Genomic DNA, 20,079 nt, shown 5'->3' with positions numbered 1-20,079 from the left:
TTCCTTTTCTCTGAGAGATACAAATTAACATCCCCCTTTTTTGTTCACTCCTTTGGATTTACACTAGCATCTTCAGTGTTATCAGACTCAGCAGGAATGTTCATGGTCCTGAAACTTTGTCTGAGCTGTTAATTATTGCTGCAAAGCCACCAGGGGGAGCTGCTATGATATTATTGGGGTGGTGCACAAAAATTCTGACTGCTGAATTTCCATTTAGAATCTAGACAATGTTCTCTCAATGCTTTACAGTCCCACTGGGTGATGCTTAAATTCCGAGCCTGTAGGCTTTGGGCTAGATCGTCTCTCTGCTTCTGAGAGTGAACGTGGGCGGTGGGCATGGAATGGGAAACGCTGATTCCATAGCCTTGTCCGTGCCACAGGGTGACTGGCTCCTGCAAGAAAGGAAGCAGAGTCCAATGTATCCAGATAGATAAGCTGTTGTCCACTTGGGCCTAAAACAAGGCATCTGGCCTGGGAAAAGGGGAGAGTGTTGCAGGTGGCTGGCAGGTACCTACAGATATTGCAGGGAATGGGGAGTCTCCTGCAGGGCCGTGAGTCAGGCAAGGCATTCGCTGGGAAGGCCAGTGGAGAAGGCCAAATTCCTGGCAAGAAGTGCTCAGAGAGCAGGCAGACAGGTCCTCTTCCCTGAGGCGTAGGCCCATCTGAAACTGGGATGAGGGCTTTGAAAGGTTTGAGTTTTCTTTTAGAAGATGTTGTGCTGGATGTAATAAATCGGACCCCACAAGGAGGAATGGTTTGAATGTCTGGCCTGTGGCGACTTTTTAAGGGAGATTTTACAAAGGAGAAACTGAAGCAGGCTTCAGCAGAGCTAAACTTGGCCAGCAAGGAGCTGAGACACTAGAAGGATGCGGGTGGATGTGACCAGGATAGGCTGGCCACTTAACGTGACAACATCTCCTTCATCCTTTATGGGTTACCCAATTCTAACAATTGCTGAAGTCTAAGCAGCAAGACAAGCCTCAGCAGAGAGTGTAAATAATGGCAAAAATGTAGGTGGGATTTATGCTGCTTAATTTGAATATATAGGTATTAATCCAGCTCCCACTCAAGTCAATGGGAAAGTTCCTGTTGACTTCATTTGGGTATGAATTGGGCACAGAGTGCCTAAGTACCAGTGATGGATGTAGGAAAAGAAGAAGTAAGGAGGAAGGCCATATTAACTTAGGCATTGTCTATACTAGAGAAGAAACAAATGCACTCTTGGGAGAAACCTATAACATGGCTATTTCATGTATAACCAAACCACAGAGGAGAATGGTGAAAGCATGATAAGTTGGGCTGAAGGTAGATGTTTCAGGCTGAGATTCATACCCAGTGCAAGTTTCACCTGGAGACTAATGAGTAACATGTCAACATAAGTGATCATTAACTAATTGTAAACTATACCAATTGTGTTCATTAGGCTCCATGCTTATTGCAGCTGAGTGCCAGATACAGGTTGATGGGGTGTTTTCTTGGGCAAAGATGGAATCTCAATGAACCTTTCTTGGTTGTCTCAGTTTGTTTAATAGGAGTTGATTATCTCAGGCTAAATAACAGTGCAACACCCATGGAACTAAACAAGCAACCTAGGCACTGCATCACTACCCTAGTGTGATTATAACTGTAAGAGTGGAGGGTTTTAGATGAGAACACAAAACACTTCCCAAACTCCAAATCTACCATGTGAGTGGCGTAGGGTTTGGAAGCATTGCCATGATGACACTTTGGTGTGCTCATTGGAAGCTGGCGCCATTCTAAAGCAATCCTCCAGTTCCAGAAAAGGCCACTTGCCTTTGATGGTTGCATATAATGGCAAGACCCTGGAATAAAATGTGTCTCACTTGAAGGAGAAAGGCTAAGGGGATAATGGACAAGTGGGTTAAACCCTACGCTGTGATCTAGATTCTATTCTCAATGTTCTTCGTAACTCCATACACTTCAAAATCCCTTTTTCCAATCATTAGCAGCAACGTAGAACTCATGAGAAACAATAATTGTTGATTTCAGAGGTGTTGCTCTGGATTTATAACAGTGGAACTGAGAGCAGTCTGGAGCCCTTTTGAAACACACAGAACCAAAGAAATTAAGGGAGCAATGTGTCAAGGCCTCTTCCAGTCATTTATTTTCTGACTATTGTTGAGAGAAGCCCTTTGTGAGCTTACAACTGAAATCAGTTTTCTTGCAAAACGGTAATTTCCCTGTGCATACCAAACAATACATTTTGGTTGGGGTTCTCATACATATTTCTTTGCTGCACCTGATGCAGCGATATATTAATATATATGGTCTAGATAGGTTATGGCTGAAGTTGCATAAATATACTTCTATTATTTATAATACTTGAAGTTGTTAAATCAAGATCAGATGTCTCTTTCCAAAAGATATGGCTCTATCTCAAGCACAACTTATGGTCTTGATGCTGGAATCCCTGGGAGAAATTCTATGATGGGTGTTATGAAGGAGATCAAGTTAGATGGTCATAATTATCCCTTCTGGCCTAAAAAATGTCTGAATCAACATTATAGAAGCATTTAGCTGTCTGACTGAGATCAGGGCCCCATTGTGCTAGGAACTGTACATACACGTAGTAAGGGATTGTCTCTGTCCCCGAGAGTCTAGTCTAATAGACAAGATTAACAAAGGTTAAGAGGGGAAACAGAAGCACCAACAAGCAAGGTGATTCACCCCAGGTCATGCAGCAGATCAGATACAGAATTGGGAATAGATCTCAGCTCTCCTCATTCCCAGTCTAGTTCACCAGCCACTAAAACGTGCTTCCTTCCCACTCATAAGGTTTCAACTTCTGTTAACCACAGGCCTAGTCAATATCAGACATTACAACCTTCCTCCTTTATTCCTTCAAGACTGTATAATAAAATAGGTTCCATTCAAAATGATCTCTCTTCTAGGAACTGCGGACAGTAGGGCAATGTATGGTCAGCTGCTGGGAGTGGATGGGGAAGTGGTGGACTGAAAGAACCCTTGCCAGCATGCCAGGGACCCAGGGGGAGGTAGGTGGGGGCTACTGCTCCATGCTGATGACCCTAGACTCCTGTGGATCTCCTAGAATCCAAGCAAATCCCTGGTGACCAGCCCCCTAACCATAATGGAATGAGCAGGAGGAGATTGCTAGCTCTTTGGGGTAAGGGCTGTCTTTTTGTTCTGTGTTTGCAAAGCACCCAGCTCCAGAGACCATGTGTAATAGTGTGGGGAGAGTGACACAATTTAAAGCTTCTGGTGGTATGCAGCAGGGCTCAGGGCAGGGCATATAAACCTTGGCAGAAACCTGGAAGGGCACATGACCCCCCATATCCCTACACACACGCACATCACCTCTGCCCCCGCCCCTCAGCACAATGAGGTGACCTGGCCTGCATGTCTGCTCTCTTAGGAGCATTGCCACTCAGTTAGAAACATGAAAACACCAGTGCAAAATTGTAAACCCACAGGAATATTAGGACTCATGTAGAAACATTTAACTCCATTGGAAACAGAAGTCATAATGCAATCATTTAAAATAAAACACACAAGATGTCATAGGCACCATGGGAAACAATGCATATCCCTGCTGCATTGCTGCTTTGGGGTCTTCAAATAGCTACAATAATCAATAATAGCTAATAATAATCAATCATCAATAATAATAGCTACAGCTGTGTAAGTTGCTGGACCCAGAGCACAGCATACAGGAGTCTAGATAGACTCATGCTTGTTCCAGATACATGAGTCAACCTGAATTTTAACACTGCTTTCATCTTTAACAAAAAGAAGGAAAAGGAGGAGAGACTGCTTTACAGAGATAGTCTATCTCTGAATACAGCAGAGCCATCCACCCTCCTTTTTCTCTAGAAACGTCAGCCAAGATCCTTGGGTGTTTTTTGTAGTGCTGTGCTACAGAGCTGCCAGAAAGCTAGTGGATCCAACCACCTGGAGTTTCTCCTACCATGAATTCTCATCCAGCAAAGAGCCAAGATCTCCATTTCTACATTGTCACTACCCCAAACCTGGAACAGCTAGTGTGGCTAGGGTGTGACCATGCTCTGGCAAACCCCCTCTGCCACAGCCTGCCAAAATATCTTAGAGTAGCCAAAACCTGCTCTAAATTATGCTATAGAGTGGTGTGGCTTAGAACCAAGGATCAGAACACTGTAGCTCACCTCTGTGCATCTCCTCTACTTTCTTCTAGTCCAGCCTGAATCCTGTACATATTGGGCTCAGTTGAGGGTATGGGCCATGGAATTAAGTTAGAAAGAAAAGACACGACTGTACAATGTAAAAAGGCAAACAACCAAGTGAGGCTCCTCTGTGCTAGCAATCTGTCTCAAGGAGAACATCAGTCTCACATGTGCTTGTTCTTCTGGGCTTTCTGGAAGATGATTTTTTGTTCTCCTAGGAAAACAAAGGAAGTGGCTGGTTGAAAGTAGCAGAAAATGAAGGGCTGTTTTAAGTGTATTTGCCCTGAAGACTTTCTGAACCCTTGAGACATGGCAGCTAAATTCACATCTAAAACAACATTAGCGTCAATGCTAAGATTGGTTGGACACTCACTTCACATGCACCTGTGAATATACCTAGACTGGTAGGATTAGAACTAGGGTTGGAAGGATTAGATTTGTATTGGTAAATGCTGGTAATCATTGATTTTAACCATGCACACCCAAACTGATTACAAAACACTTCTACCACTAATAAATGAAATGTACAGATGCAAAGTAAGGCAAACACTGCCTGAGACCTTATTAGTATGATTTAAGATAGGGTTGTTGATTAATCACAGTTAACTTACGTGATTAACTAAAAAAAAAGAATCATGATTTAAAAAATGAATCGTGAATTATCACAGTTTTAATCGCACTGTTAAACAACAGAATACCAATTGAAATGTATTAAATATTTTGGATGTTTTTTTAAATTTTCAGATATATTGATTTCAATTACAACACAGAATACAGTTTACAGTACCCACCTTATATCATTTTTATTACAAATACTTGCACTGTAAAAATGATAAATAAAAGAAATAGAAATTTTCAATTCACCTCATACAAGTACCATAGTGCAATCTCTTTATCGTGAAAGCACAATTTACAAATGTAATTTTTTTTACATAACTGAACACAAAAACAAAACACTGTAAAACTTTAGAGCCTACAAGTCCACTCAGTCCTACTTCTTGTTCAGCCAATCGCTAAGAGAAGCAAGCTTGTTTGCATTTACAGGAGATAAAGCCACCCACTTCTTATTTACAGTGTCACCTGAAAATGAGAACAGATGTTCACATGGCACTTTTGTAGCCAGCAATGCAAGATATTTACATGCCAGATATGCTAAACACTCATATGCCCCTTTATGCTTTGGCCACCATTCCAGAGGACATGCTTCAATGCTGATGACACCTGTTAAAAAATTAATGCATTAATTAAATTTGTGACTGAACTCCTTTGGGGAGAATTGTATGTCTCCAGCTGTGTGTGTTTTGCCTTCCAAAATCTGATCTAGACAGAGTGTGGAGCATGCTTTCAGAAGTCTTAAAAGAATAACACTCTGATGCAGAAACTACAGAACCCGAACCACCAAAAAAGAAAATCAACCTTCTGCTGGTGACATCTGACTCAAATGATGAAAATGAACATGCATGGGTCTGCACTGCTTTGGATTGTTATTGAGCAGAACGCATCATCAGTGTAGACGCATGTCCTCTGGAATGGTGGTTGAAGCATGAAGAGACATATGAATCTTTAGCGCATCTGTCATGTAAATATCTTGCAACTCCGGACACGACAGTGTAATGTGAATGCCTGTTCTCACTTTCAGGTGACATTGTAAACAAGAATTGTTATCATGTTCCCTCTCAGTCTTCTTTTCTCTAGACTAAGCAAAGCCCAATTTTTTCAATATTCCCTCACAGGTCATGTTTCTTTCATCATTTTTGTTGCTTTTCTCTCGACTCCTTCCAATTTGTCCACATCTTTCCTGAAATGTGGCATCCAGAACTGGACACAATACTCCAGCTGAGATCTAATAGCATGGAGTAGAGTGAAAGAATGACTTCTCCTGTCTTGCTTACAACACTCATGCTAAAACATCTCAGAATGATGTTCACTTTTGTGCAACAGTTTTACATTGTTGTCTCATATTTAGCTTGTGGTCCACTATGACCCCCAGATCCCTTTCCGCAGTACTCCTTCCTAGGCAGTCATGTCCCATTTTGTATGTGTGCAACTGATTGTTCCTTCCTAAGTGGAGTGCTTGGCTTTTGTCCGTACTGAATTTCATTCTATTTACTTCAGACCATTTCTCTGGCTTGTGCAGATCATTTTGAATTGTAATCCTATCCTCCAAAGCATTTGCAACCCTTCCCAGCTTGGTATCATCTGCAAACTTTATAAGTGTACTCTCTATGCCATTATCTAAATCATTGATGAAGATATTGAACAGAACTGAACCATGTGGGACCTCACTTGTTTTGCCTTCCAGCATGACTGTGAACCACTGATAACTACTCTCTGAAAACAGTTTTCCAACCAGTTATGCATCCATCTTATAGTAACTCCATTTAAGTTGCATTCCCTACTTTGTTTATGAGAAGGTCATGTGAGACAGTATCAAAAGCTTTATTGAAGTCAAGATTTACCATGTCTACCGCTTCCCCCCCCCATCCCCACAAGGCTTGTTGTCCTGTCAAAGGAAGCTATCAGGTTGCTTTGACAAGATTTGTTCTTGACAAATCCATGCTGACTGTTACTTATCACCTTATTTTCTAGATGTTTGCAAATTGATTGTTTAATTATTTGCTCCATTATCTTTCTGGGTACAGAAGTTAAGCTGACTAGTCTGTAATTCCCCTGGGTGTCCTTATTTCCCTTTTTATAGATTGGCACTAGATTTGCCAAGAAGAACAAGAGGCACTAAGAAGTGAGAAGTAGCAGCCATAGCAATGGGCGTTTTATTTTTAATCAGTTCTCTCAATGTTTGACAGCAGCAACAGCACCCATCTTGCTGCAGGGTTCACAAATGGAAACACCATCCTTTGGCAAGGTCTCTCTCTTGTGCATTGCTTCTTTTCCAACCTAGAAATGTAACAGATACCAGTTCTTGAAGAGATGGATTAGTAGGTAGATGCAAACCCATATAGCAAGCAATCTGCCTGTATTATGGTGAGAACCCACTTGTGTCACCAAGAAACGCAAACACTTTATTTGTATTACAGTAGCAACCAGAAGCCCCAACTTGCTAGGCATTATGCAAACACAGTAAGAGAGTCCCTGTTCTGATGCAATCCAGCTAGACAAAAAAGGGTGGGAGGGGAAACAGAAGTAAAACGGCTTGCTCCAGGTCACACAGGAGGACTATGACAGAGCCAGGAATAAAACCTAGGTCTCCTGAGTCCCAGCCAGTGCATGTCCATTAGATCACATGGCTGTACCTACTCTTCTCATGCATTTTTAAACTTGCTCATTGGTTTTCCCCTCTACTATTCCCAAAACTAGTTCTTTTCATTCCAGGCATAAAATATTGGAGTCCTGCCAATGTCTTTGGTCAGAAAAAATACATTTACTTAGCATATTATGGAAGGGCTGTTTCAGAAATTACATCTCTGTGGGAATAAATACACACAGGCTTGATGTGTGACTCACATGGCCTCAAACAGCTTGATTGCACCCCCATCCAGTTGAATGGCAAAACTCCCATTGACTGCACTGCGAAAGGGACCTAAATGTGTATTTTGATGTGTTCACTATAACATATGAAATTCTGCTCAGAGGCTCTATTTCTAACAAAATAGCTTTTGATTTTATAAACATAGGGATAGCCACCTTTTAAAAACAATCTGTAATGAGTTTCTTTGTTTTTCATACCACAAGCTTCAGCATCATTGTCTTTCCAGAAGTACCTTTTAAAAAATGTTTTAAAGTGAAACCAGACCCCAGTTCAGCAAAGACAGGGGTAGGCAACCTATGGCACGCATGCTGAAGGCGGCACGCAAGCTGATTTTAAGTGGCAGTCACACTGCCCAGGTCCTGGACACCGGTCCGGAGGGCTCTGCATTTTAACTTAATTTAAAATGAATCTTTTTAAACATTTTAAAAACCTTATTTACTTTACATACAACACTAGTTTAGTTATCTATGATAGACTTATAGAAAGAGACCTTCTTAAAATGTTAAAATGTATGACTGGCACGTGAAACCTTAAATTAGAGTGAATAAATGAAGACTCGGCACAGCACTTCTGAAAGGTTACTGAGCCCTGAGCAAAGAGATTTAGCATGTACCTGCATCCTTAGAAGTGACACGAGAATGACAGCACTAGAAGCACGAGTGTGTATGCAAAGCCCTGCTGCCAGAGTTGCAAAGTGCCTCCCAACCATTGATGAACATTTCCTCACAGCGCGCTGAGGAGATAGAGAAGTAATAGCCCAGTTTTTTATAAAGAGGTCATTTGCTCGAGGTCATGCCAAGAGCCAATACCTAAGCTGCATGTAGGATTCAGGCATCTTGAGGCTCACTCAGTTCGATGCCTTTACCACAACACCATACTTCTTCCTGAGACCTGCAAAAGGCATTGCCAGCCTCCAGGTTCTCCCAAACTTCCCCACCACTATCCCTCAGCCTTACTCTGGAGGAAGCTCTTTTAGGGGTAAAAGAATTGTTCATTGTCCATTCATTGCCTGATCTATCCTTGACTTCTTTACTGACAGTACACAAAACTGTATAATAACGTTGATGAAAAACCCGACTAATATCTTCTCGATAAAACATTTAGAGGGAGCACTGTAATTCACCGTGTGCTCCCGCTAATGTCGAGGGGAAAGTCTATAAGTCAGTAGGAACTGGATGGGTCCTTATGAAAAAGAATTTGGAAGCACTCTTCCATGCTTTCCTGACAGCTGTTCATGAAGCCCTATGGTTTGATGGCCCTCTACTGGAATTTTCTCTGTATGGTCTGGGACATCAGAACAGCTGTTCCCACATTGATCTTTCAACTGGAAGAGCCATTCCCTCACATCAACAGTTGTGAATGGTGCACAGAACTGGGATGAAGGTACTTCCATTATATACTGATTCCTCCTTTTCTGAGTGGAGCAGTGATCAAAGTACCCCAATGCCAGAGCCTCCACTGCTGCTTTGTGTGTTTTGAAGCAAGCTAGTTTTGATATAACCAAATATTATGCCTTTAAAAGAAACACACACACGGAGCATGCCCAGTAGATTCCCCCCCCACACACACACACACACTTAGTTCCTAGAGCATTCAGCTAAGGACATGATGGTTGTGAATTCCATCAACGGAAGAGGTCTATGCAAAGTGGCCAGTCAGTCAAAGCACAGCTAAATGAAAGAGCCAAAACTCTCAGTTCATTTTCCCCAAGGTGTGGCTGTACACCTTTCTAACTGGAGCCTCACCTTTCATTGCCAGAATCATCCGCCCACAACCCCATTCACATTCCAAGTTTAAAAAGTTCTGATCCCTTTAACTATTTAAGCTTCTTGGGTCTGAGTCTTCACGCCGTTGCAGGCAGTTAAAGGCATTCAGAAGGACCAACCCCAGCATCATCCCCGTTCTAATTAGCCTCATCACCATAGCAACCTTCCGTGGGGACAGGGGGAGGATTATATTAGGAACAGCATGGCAAACTAATTGAACTGTACAACTTATTTTGCAGCTGGGGAATGTAAAAGTGAATCCCTCATTTAATCATGCTTACAGCGTTACCATTCAAATCAGAAGGCTTTGTTTTGTGCCCAGGAAAATGACTGTCATTCCTCAAACACAATTGTTACTTTAAAGGACGGATTGGGGGTGTATAAAAAAACCACCTCTTTGAGGTATTAAGATGAATGTTAAAATTAAAAAAGCCTCCAGGAAAAATCAGATATTCATTTAAAGAAAAAATAACAAGTGCTGGTGAACAATCCCCTCTGATCCCATCAGTGCTGGACTGAGAAGCTGCTTGCTTCACCTTCATCTTCACAGAATGAAGAGTTGTGATTTTGATAGCCCAGGATTCCCTTTTCTGGCATATGGAGAGAAGGTTTACCTTAGATTCTTCTTCTAGTAATGCTTTTTTTACAAGGCATTGAAATATGGGCATGCTTGTGTCTGTCTGTTGTTGTGGCTACAAGATTTGGATGTTATTTAGATTATTTAGATGTTATTTTGGCAACCCCCACTTGTAGTGCTATGTCTGCAGGAACATACGTGTGGAGTCGTTGTGTGCACCTAGGTGTGCTGCCTATATAAATACACTGTTTAGTTTGGACTTCAACGCCATAGCTGGGTCCATACTGCTTTAGGGGACTCCAAATTTGCATACAAATTTCTGCTTTAAAGGTTTTCATCCTAGGAGCTGAGGAAAAGGGTCATTATTGAGGATTCTGGGAAAGATGGCCCTTTTCTTTAAGGGTATCATTTTTAAGCAAGGGTGCAGTGCTGTGCTTCCTCTAGCCAGAGCGTAGACTGCTGGGGACATCCAGATATAGGAGAAAAGAATACTAATTTCCAGAAGGCCTGTTCTGTCTCTGCAACTGATAGAAAATACAACAACTGGTTGCAAAATGAGGTTTTCTATAGCAAATTTGGACTTTTCATCCAAAAATGTCAGACTGAAGATTTTCAGAGAAACACCAAAAAGTTTTCTATTTTCAGCCAAAATGTTCTCAGTTTTCATGAAACATATCTGTGTCCCATGGGGTAAAAAACTTACTTTTTATGAAAATTTGTAGTTCAACCCCAAGTTGAAATTTTCTGCCAAAGAACATCTTTTGTCAAAACCCCAGTTTTCTGTCAAATTACAATTTTGACAGAATATTGTCAATCCGTCCTAGACAATATTTGGCAGTGTTCTCAGGCACTTACATATGTTTCCACCTCAAGGTCTTTAAAATGTAGCAAAAAGCCCGTCAAGAAAGGAGGCCGATGTTAACTTAGTTTTGTAACTGTATGGCAATGAGGGAAAAAGGAACCATGGTCCATTGCACAGGGCACTTGAGGAGGAATCAGGAACTTATTACCAGTTCTGCCAGTGTGACTTTGGACAGGTCACTATCTGTGCCACCTTTTGTCTGTCTTGTTTCTTTCGATCGTACAATCTTCAGGGTATGGACTGTTACTTATTAGTTTAGCACAACACCTAGCACCATCAGGCCCCAAACTCTACTGGTGCCTCTAGGCTTTACTGCAGTGCATGTCAACAATAATAACCTGATGGGAAATAAATGCAAAAGAAGGGAAAAATGCAGTACACTGTGAAAGCGGCTAGCAATCCAGAATAGCAGGGCTAGTCACCTAAATAATGTTTAATGCCAGGCAAGTACCATGTCCTGTCATCGGCAACTAAAGAAGGAACAGTGAGGCTAGAGGTGGACAAGAAAGAAGGTTGGTCCATTTGACAGACAGGCTCAGGTATGATTATTTTATCAACAGATGGCAGCAGTGAGATAGAGCAGGTAGTGAGCATTGAGAAGATGGCACTGATCAGCAGTGGTATTACGTGGGTGCTCGGTATCCCTCTGTGAGGAGGTGTTCCCACACTCACACACCACTAGGGTTAATGAGGGCCAAGAAAGAGGCAAATTAACCTGACAGGCCACAGCTGAGGGGAATCCGGCAGGCAAGTAATCCCCTGAGAGGGCGAGGGAGCCCAGCTGTGGAGGAATGAGCTGAGCCAGTCATATAAAGACAGGAAATTGGAAGCAGTGAGGGCCACTGGGAACGAGCATACACTCCCAGGAGAAGGGGAGGAGTGTTTGAAGACCGCAGGGTGTGCTGGCTGCAGTCACTCCTGGGAAGAGGGAGGAGGTTTTGGAACTGGTAGACCCTGTCAGAAAAGGGGAACCAGTGGTAGGAACAGCCCAGGGAAAGAGCAGTGAGGCTAGAGAGAGAAAGCCCAGACTGCTGAGCTGAGGGTCTCTCTGCTGGAACCCAGAGAAGAGGGTGGGCCTGGGTTCCCCTTCCAGCCACTTGGCAAGTGGCCCTGAGAAAATGAGTGGGAAGACTGCTTAGAACTACAGAGGAACTATACCTGGGAAGTGGGAACTTTGACTGACCTCGCTGGAGGGCTGAGTCATAGAGAGGATGTAACAGTTCCTGAAATGGCTGCCGGCCAGTTAGAGTGACGGTGCGTGAACAACAGAAGAAGGCATCAACTGAAAGAGCTAATCCCCAGACTAGCCAGCAGGATGCGCCACAAGCTGTGAGTGATGCATCCCATGACAGCCTCCGAAATTAAATAATGCCTGTACAGACTCAAATAGACTTGATTCTCCTCTCAGTCACGCTTGCTTTACATTGGTGTAGCTTCACTGGCTTCAGTGGAGTTAGTCCTGATTCACACTGATGTAAGTAAGAGGAGAATTGGGCCCAGTAATCAGAGCCGGGGATTCGGCAGGGTAGATTACATGAAAGGCCAGAATCTGGTTATGTGAGAAAAAGCAAAAATCCTGAAATTGTGGTAGAGAAAAATGCCCAAAGCCATGGGTCATATGAAATGTAAGTATCCTCCACCGCGCCCCGAAAACAGCTTAACACCTCTAAAAACCTTGAACTAACCTTTAAAACAGCGGTGTCAGTGCTGGCCTCTGCAATCCTGGAGCGGCAGTGCAGGAATGTGAAGGCAAGAGCACTGCTTGCTGCCAGTCAACTCTTCTTCCCATCCAAAGCTAGAAGGAGTCGCCCAAGCACACCAGAAATCCGTGACCCCTGTGACTAACCACTAGCCCTAATTCTGAGTTTCTGTTCTGGCTCAGTTGCTCATGCAGCTCGTGTTGGCTGCTCTCAAAGTTCTCTGTGTAACCGGTTTAGCTGTTAGAGCATCCTCACACCCACCCACCCTTGTGAAAAAGGGCCAGAATGTTAACAATGGTTGAGATATATTTTTTTAAGTATGGAGATCATGGGAAAATCATGGTTTTGGTGAAGAACAAATGTACCCTTAAAAATAAATAGCATAATTGAGGCAAGATGAAGGATAAATTATTTTGGTTCCTCATCTTACTGGAGTCAGGGTGGAGATGGCTGGCTCCTGGAATGGGGAATTAGCATTGATCTAAGTGCTTATGGCTCATTACTTCACAGTGCCAGCTCATACCCTGACAATCTGCCCTGAGTCAGGGTGGGCGCATGGCTGCACTGCCCCAGGGCCACAGCAAAGAACAAATTATCACTCGGTCACTGCTCCTCCCCTGTTCTCCATCTTATTCTAGGAAGGGAGTAAGCAGCTTCATCCCTTTTCATGAGGCAGCAAACTCCCCCTTGTGTACCCAGCTAGCTAGTCTGGCTAGCTGGAATGCCCCCAGCCATTCTCACCAGCCCCACCCCAGTGGCTGAGCCAAAAATTATAAGTTCAGCCAATCAGAGTGGAATGCAAAGAAAAAAAAAGCCAGTGGCATAGCAGCCCCTGGAGGTTGGTGCCCAGGGTGACCACTGCTCAACTCACCCGTCCCTGCTGGCCAGTGAGCTGCCAGAAGAAAAGACAGGGCTCCAGCACGTCCCAGCCCTTTTCCCAATCACCTTGCTCACAGCAGGCAGTACTGGGTGAATAGTTCCTTCTCTTCCCACTGCACCCTCAGTCACTATCTGTGGAGCCAAACCCAGGAGAAAGGGATGCTTTACTCCCTCTGATGAGCGTGGCCAAGTAAGACCAGTGGCAGGCCAGCATATTGTGAGGGATGCAGCCCTGGGTTGTGTTCCAAACTTTTCCGCTGTCTTCCTGCATGACTTCAAACAAGTCACTCTATCTCTGCAAGCCTCTGATTGTCCATCTGTAAAATGGAGATGGTAATATTTGCCCAGCTTTGTGAAAGGTTTCTGGGATCCCTGCCTGAGAAGCGCTATGCAGAATAAGTGCAAAGTATCATCATTAACTCTGCTGGGGTTCAGTTAAAGGGCTGAGCAGGCTTGAATGCTGAGTTACCTTTCCACATACCTGAAAGAAAATCTGAAGCAGAAAAGCTACTAGAATATAAGCATCTCTGTGGTGCTGTTGTTAAGCTTGGAATTAGAGAAAGCTCTAGCACGACTGAAACATTAAAGATTCTGATAAAGGAGACTGGCAATTTCTATTGCTTATTGTACATATGAGGATGCTGGGAGACATCTGAACATTTGGTTTAGAGGGGTTTTTTGTATCACTGAAGCCTGATATTGTGTCATCATTGATGGAGCGAGGGGGCTGAATGAATAAGGTGTAAATATCAATGTAGCTGACGGACCTCAAAGAAAAAATGTCTTTTTTCCGAGCTGAACTATTATCCAGAATTACTACGGTACCAGATACCATTGTGGAGTGTGCAAGGCTGCCAAACAGAGATGATTTCTGGGGACACAAAAAAGCATCTTCTTGGAATTTGTGTTTTGAGTCCCGGCAAGCAGCCACCCAGCCCTGAGTCACAATCTGTTTTCTCTGCTTCATGCAGCTCACAAACATGCGGCCCAGGAAAATAAATAGTTGAAATAGAAATTGGTCCATGTATTACAAAGTGCCAGCCTCTGGCTTCTGTGCTTAAGAGGCCTCTCAGGACTCTCACTTCTGACAATCCTCTCTTACAGTTACCTTAAAGGGTTTGTTCAAGGCAACACAGTCATAAGGCAGGTCCACTCACTTTCCTTCAGTCCCAGAGTAGCTGCAGAAGGAGGAATTCCTGCCCGTCCACTCCGCAGAGTCTGCTAGAGGTCTGGTCGTAATCCTCGGGAGAAGCAGCTGGCTTCTTTGGGCCCACTCTGTCCTTTAAGTCTCAGCAATGGGTAGAAGGATGTCTGGAGGAAGGAGGGGAGCTGCTCGATATAATGGGTTGACATTTTTCAAAAATCTGAAATTTCTTCAAAGCTTACGCATTTTTCCAAAACATTTCTCATCAGTTTTGGCCCCCTGTTGCAAGCCAATGGGTGGGCAAGATTCTCACCTGCTCTGGCTCATTTGTACAGCCTCAAATATTGCCTGATATTTTCAAAACTGCCTATGGGATTTCGGTGATGCAGGAGAAATGGTGTTTAAATCCCCTAAGTGATTCTGATACCTCAGTGACACTCTGTATCAAAGGGAGATGTCCATTCTATATCACTCATCTGGTTCCTAGTTCCCTGGGGTCAGCTTGCATCTTTTCTAGCTGCAAAAGCATTTCCCTCTCTGAAATGGCTCAGCTCTCTCCTGCATTGCTGAACTCAAATGAAATAAATAAAATGGCTCTTCCAAGAGCATTGTAAATTCTGAGAACGGTGAGACGCCTTGCATCAGATCCAAAGCAAATTGGCCTTTCAGCTCTCGGGTGGACAGCTCTGACCTTTTGCAGCATGTGGCAGAAATCATGATAAGGGAGAAGCTCTCTCTTATTAACACAAGCCTAAAAAAAGAAATCCTCCTCCGAAAACACTGTTCTGGCTGGCGGAATGTGAGAAGGAAAGCCAAGACACGTGTATGCATTACCCTCTCATTATAGTACTAATGGGAGATTGATGGTTAAAACTGCAATGCATTGAATCTGAGAATTATACTTTGGTTCTGAGGCTCTCTTTTGAGAATAGCTGTAGCACTGGTAGTCTTGGTTCCTCACTGCATCAAAACCTCTCTATAACACCATTTTGCAGCACTTAGCTTGCTTGGCTGCTCAAGACAAGAAGGGCTTCTAATAGCCACACCAATACCCAGTTGAGTTCAGCAGGATTGACATTATCACATAGAAAATGCCCAAGGAGATTCTTCATTATGGGGATCTTTTGAGGCATCTGCTCTTGTCTCATATGATGTACAGTGCAAACCATCTTCCATTGCAGTTTCTGTTCCGATGTAGAAAACAAGGCTTTAGAAACTAAGAGGTGTGGGGGTGAGGGGGAATAAAGACAGAATATTCAACCTGTTACCAAGGTGACATTTCATAATTACAGCTCTTGGGAAACATGCTTCACTGCAAAAGCTGGAGCAGGAGGAACAGACTACCAGATAGATCATTAGAGAGTTTACAACCCAACACCAATTGACCAGCCATCCAGAGGAAGAAGAAATCAACAAGCTGACGTGAAATGAGTGCCAGCTAAAAAATCTATGGCTGTAAGGGAGGCCTTAGGCAAGGATTTAAAATGTGTAACAATCAGAGTTTTCCTGCACTTTACCTGAAGGACTACTTTGATAAATGAGACCTTCAGCATGCTAGCTATACAGTTTTAATTTCTTCTTTCTCTTGGAGGCAGTGAGAAAGGGAAGGAGACATGTAGAAGAGTGTAGCCTGTAATTTGCTCTGTGGACAGATGGAGAGAAAGCAGGCAGGCTCTAGTTAACTGACAAGCAAGTCTCTAGGTGTAAGCACCCATGTTTTCATTTAGTTTTTATTTCCCCAACACAGGAATTATTGTCTGAAGGTGAATCTCTGGGAAGTGGTGATGTACAACCTGCTTTTTCATCTATAAGGGATGGTGTTATAATACCTAGAAGGAACTGGGGGTGGGCTAGCTCTGTGGAGCTTAAGGGAGCTCCCAAAATACAGAATTGGTGGCAAATTCATTATCCATTTTTATAAACAGTGGCATATTCAGATGGATCCCTTCCAAATGACTGTGGTTCCATGCTTTGCTTTAGACGATGTATGGTTTACAGTAATTATGCTAAGGACATGAGTATCTATTTTTATAAGAAGGGCTGATTTCAAGGCAAGTGAGTAATACACGATCCCTTCCTACACAGATAAATTCCTCACCATTCGTGTTTGCAGTATGGCTTGTGGTAAGGGCAGGAGACTGGGATGCAGGGTGACATGGGTTTAATTCTTGGCACTGCGACAAGACAGTGTGACCTTGAGCGAGTCACTTCTTCTATCTATACCTCCGGTCCCCTTCTATATAATGGGGATAACTGTCCTTTCCTATCTTCCTAACCCCTGATAGATTGATGTTATTGCTTTTACTAGGCAGACTGGGAGCTGGGTAATTGACATTTTCTATTGAAGATTTTAAATGCTGCTGTAATTGTGTGGTTAGATCCCAGGAGCCTAAGAGTACCACTTACCTGGACGTAAATAAGTAAGCATAGTGAATTATGCTTTCAGCAACTAGCAATCTATCAGTTCCAGGACAGATCTGTAGTAAGAACACTTAGATGTCTACAGTCTGCAAAGAAATTGTAGCACCTACATATACTTGAAAATCTCTCATTTGCTCTTCTTTATGATTAGAGGTCTGCATGTCTGACACTGTGTTTGCAGAGCCTGTGTCTAGTCGTCATCTGTCATCATTTGGGCTAGGATTCAGTGCCTTGTACGTCAGAGTAGCACTACTGGTTTGTAACCTTTCCAGCACATCTAGTCACACTCTGTTTGAGTTCCATTCTTCCGCTTTGTGCCTGCTCACATGACAGATAAACCCCCCAAAAGTCAAGTGTTTTCTCCACAACACAGTGCTGATCTCCATTCATGATGTGCAGAATGCTTAACTGAGATCTCAGTCAAAAATCCTGATGAACATCTATTGGAGAGGATCTATGAATATCAGACTCCTCTGTAAACATACACAGTGACTGGGGCTGGACTGTCTCATCTCTCCTGCCTGTCCCTGTGACTGAGCTCTGCAGGGTCCAAGACAAGCTGCAGGGTGGACCCGAGTAGAGTGCAAAACCATTGAGGCAGTTCCCCACACACCCCATGGGGCAAGCATTCCCTGCTACAGTCTTGTTAGGCCCATCCCAGGCAGAACAGTCATCCCAGTAACACTAGAACTGGACACAGCAATCCTGGCTTTGGATTTGGGTCATGGCACGTGGAATTGTCACTGGCTTTGACTGGGGGTGGGCAGTGGGAGAAGCTGGATGGGTAATTTCATTAGGGCAGGCTATTTAGGTGAGAGGGGAGTTTCTTTGACTCTTTGCCTTTAAAAACTGAATGTTCTGTTATTTTTTTCATTCATGTGTCCGGCAATAGAACACATTTTATAAATCAAAATAAATATTTTTTTCCTGTCCTGGTGAAATGTTCACATGCGTTCAGAGCTGGACAATGCTGAGCACATGTGAAAATCTAACCCAGAAAATGTTTAGACAGATTCATATCATATATCAATTGTTGCAGCACATACTGTGGGCCAGATGCCCAATAACTGTAAATCAGCACAGCTCCACCAATTTGAAAGGTACTTTATCTGTCTCTGCTACAAGAGAGCGAGAGAGAGTCTGGTCTGATCCAGTAAGCCAATTCCTATGTTCCTATGAGAGAGAAAATAGTAAATAAGTGAACAGAGGAAAAGGATATAAACATCTGTATTGATTGTGGCAAACAGTGACAGAAATGCATTGAACATTCAAGAGGATTTTTCTCTTTTGCTTGCCAGTTTTCCCTCTCCTCCCCCCACCCTCCAGCCCCAGCTCCCAACTGATGCTAACAAGGATTCAATTATAGCAGAGAGCACTGCATGGACTGAAATTGACATTTCTTTTTTCTTGCCTTGGTTACACCAGTTCAAAGCTTTGATTCCTTTGACTATTAGAAGGGTCAAGATCAGTCACCCCAATGTGCAGCCCATGTGTTTATTTATTGTGTCCATTTGCAAAGCAACATGGGAAACTCTAAGCCAGATAGCAATGATGGTATCTGTGCAAGGCTGTTTGAACTGCAGCAATCGCTGCTGCTGCTTTCTCCCCTTGCCAAATCAGCCTTTTTTTATCTTTCTCATTTCACGTTTGTTTTCTGCTCCGCTTGGTCCTGATGCTCTGAATTAGAAACAAAGGTTGATTCATATATCAATATTAAACAACATAACCATCTCTATCATTATTTGACTTCACTCAAAGCTTGCACAATGTTTCAGGAACTTTGTGGGACCAGAAACTTTCCTGTTTATCTGAGCATTTGACAGGGGTATTGATAACAAGGATTTTTTATTAGATGACACACCCTGGACCTGGCATTTTCACAATACATATTTAATCCTCTTACTGTACATTTTCAGCAATTTTTTTTATGCTTTGTTTTTTCCATTCAGCCAGAAAATGACAGGGCAAGGCAATCTGTAGCAATAACCTAATGGGTATTATGTATTCAGGTGCCAATGGACCCACTGTAACACTAACATTACCAATAATTTCTGCCTCCTCCAGTGAGCCTCTGAAGGTTTTAATAATACAGAGTAGATGTGCCAACTATCCTCTGTTTACACCTGGTAGAGTCTGCTCTGAGATACCCCTCACAGACCATGTCAAACCCATAAGGGGGAAACAAACTGGCAATTGGTTTAACGGCAAAAGGGGCAAATCATGCTATTGGATGTGCACTGTGGATTCCTCCAGAGATGCCCAGTACCCACAATGCTAGCCTCTGCACACAAACCAAATAATGTCATTGTGGTACCATCCAGATGACACAGTGGACATGCCAATCTGCTTTCACCTGGACTATACGTCAATCTCTCCTCCTTTATTAAAAAAGCACTACATCATTCTGTCGTAATAGTTGAAAGCACAACAGCTTACCCGTGGTGATATTACAGTCTCCGTCCCAAACCCTGGTGTTCTGAGTTATTCTGGGTGCATTCAAAGATAAATCTGGTCTGATGCCATCAAGAGAGGGCAGATATTGGAGAGAACGTGAGAAGTTAAAGTTGACCTCAGTAGGAGTAATATGCTCCATGCATCCTGGGACCTGGGGACTGAGAGGCAGATTTACAGAGACATTTACAGAGATCTTGTGTGTAGAGCTCCCATCTGCCCAATTAGCGGTGGTTCCACCATTGCCCTTTGGAACAGCACACCACAGCAAAGTTAGTCAGCCCAAGAACCATGACCTCTCCGCATGTGGGGATACTGTCCCACCTTCCTACAAGAGCCAGGTCCAGCAAACACTGTGCCCTGGTGAAGCTATGGATTTAGGGGCTCAGGGTTCATTGTTTACATCCCCACTATCTCCTTTCCCACAGCAGAGCCCCCACATTTCAGCCATCCACCAGCTGAAAAAGGAGGGCTATCCAGAAATGGATGGTGAGGGCCGGTCTGGAGGTAAAGAGAAAAATGGATGGAAGAGAACTGCATAACTCTAGACGTGTGTGTCATTAACCTAAGAGATCTTGAGATTTCATTACTGCTGCCTTTGGTTTCTCTTCTCT

This window comes from Gopherus flavomarginatus, chromosome 7, assembly GCF_025201925.1.
Source record: "Gopherus flavomarginatus isolate rGopFla2 chromosome 7, rGopFla2.mat.asm, whole genome shotgun sequence".
Classification (NCBI taxonomy): Eukaryota; Metazoa; Chordata; order Testudines; family Testudinidae; genus Gopherus; species Gopherus flavomarginatus.
This window is presented reverse-complemented; position numbering follows the sequence as displayed.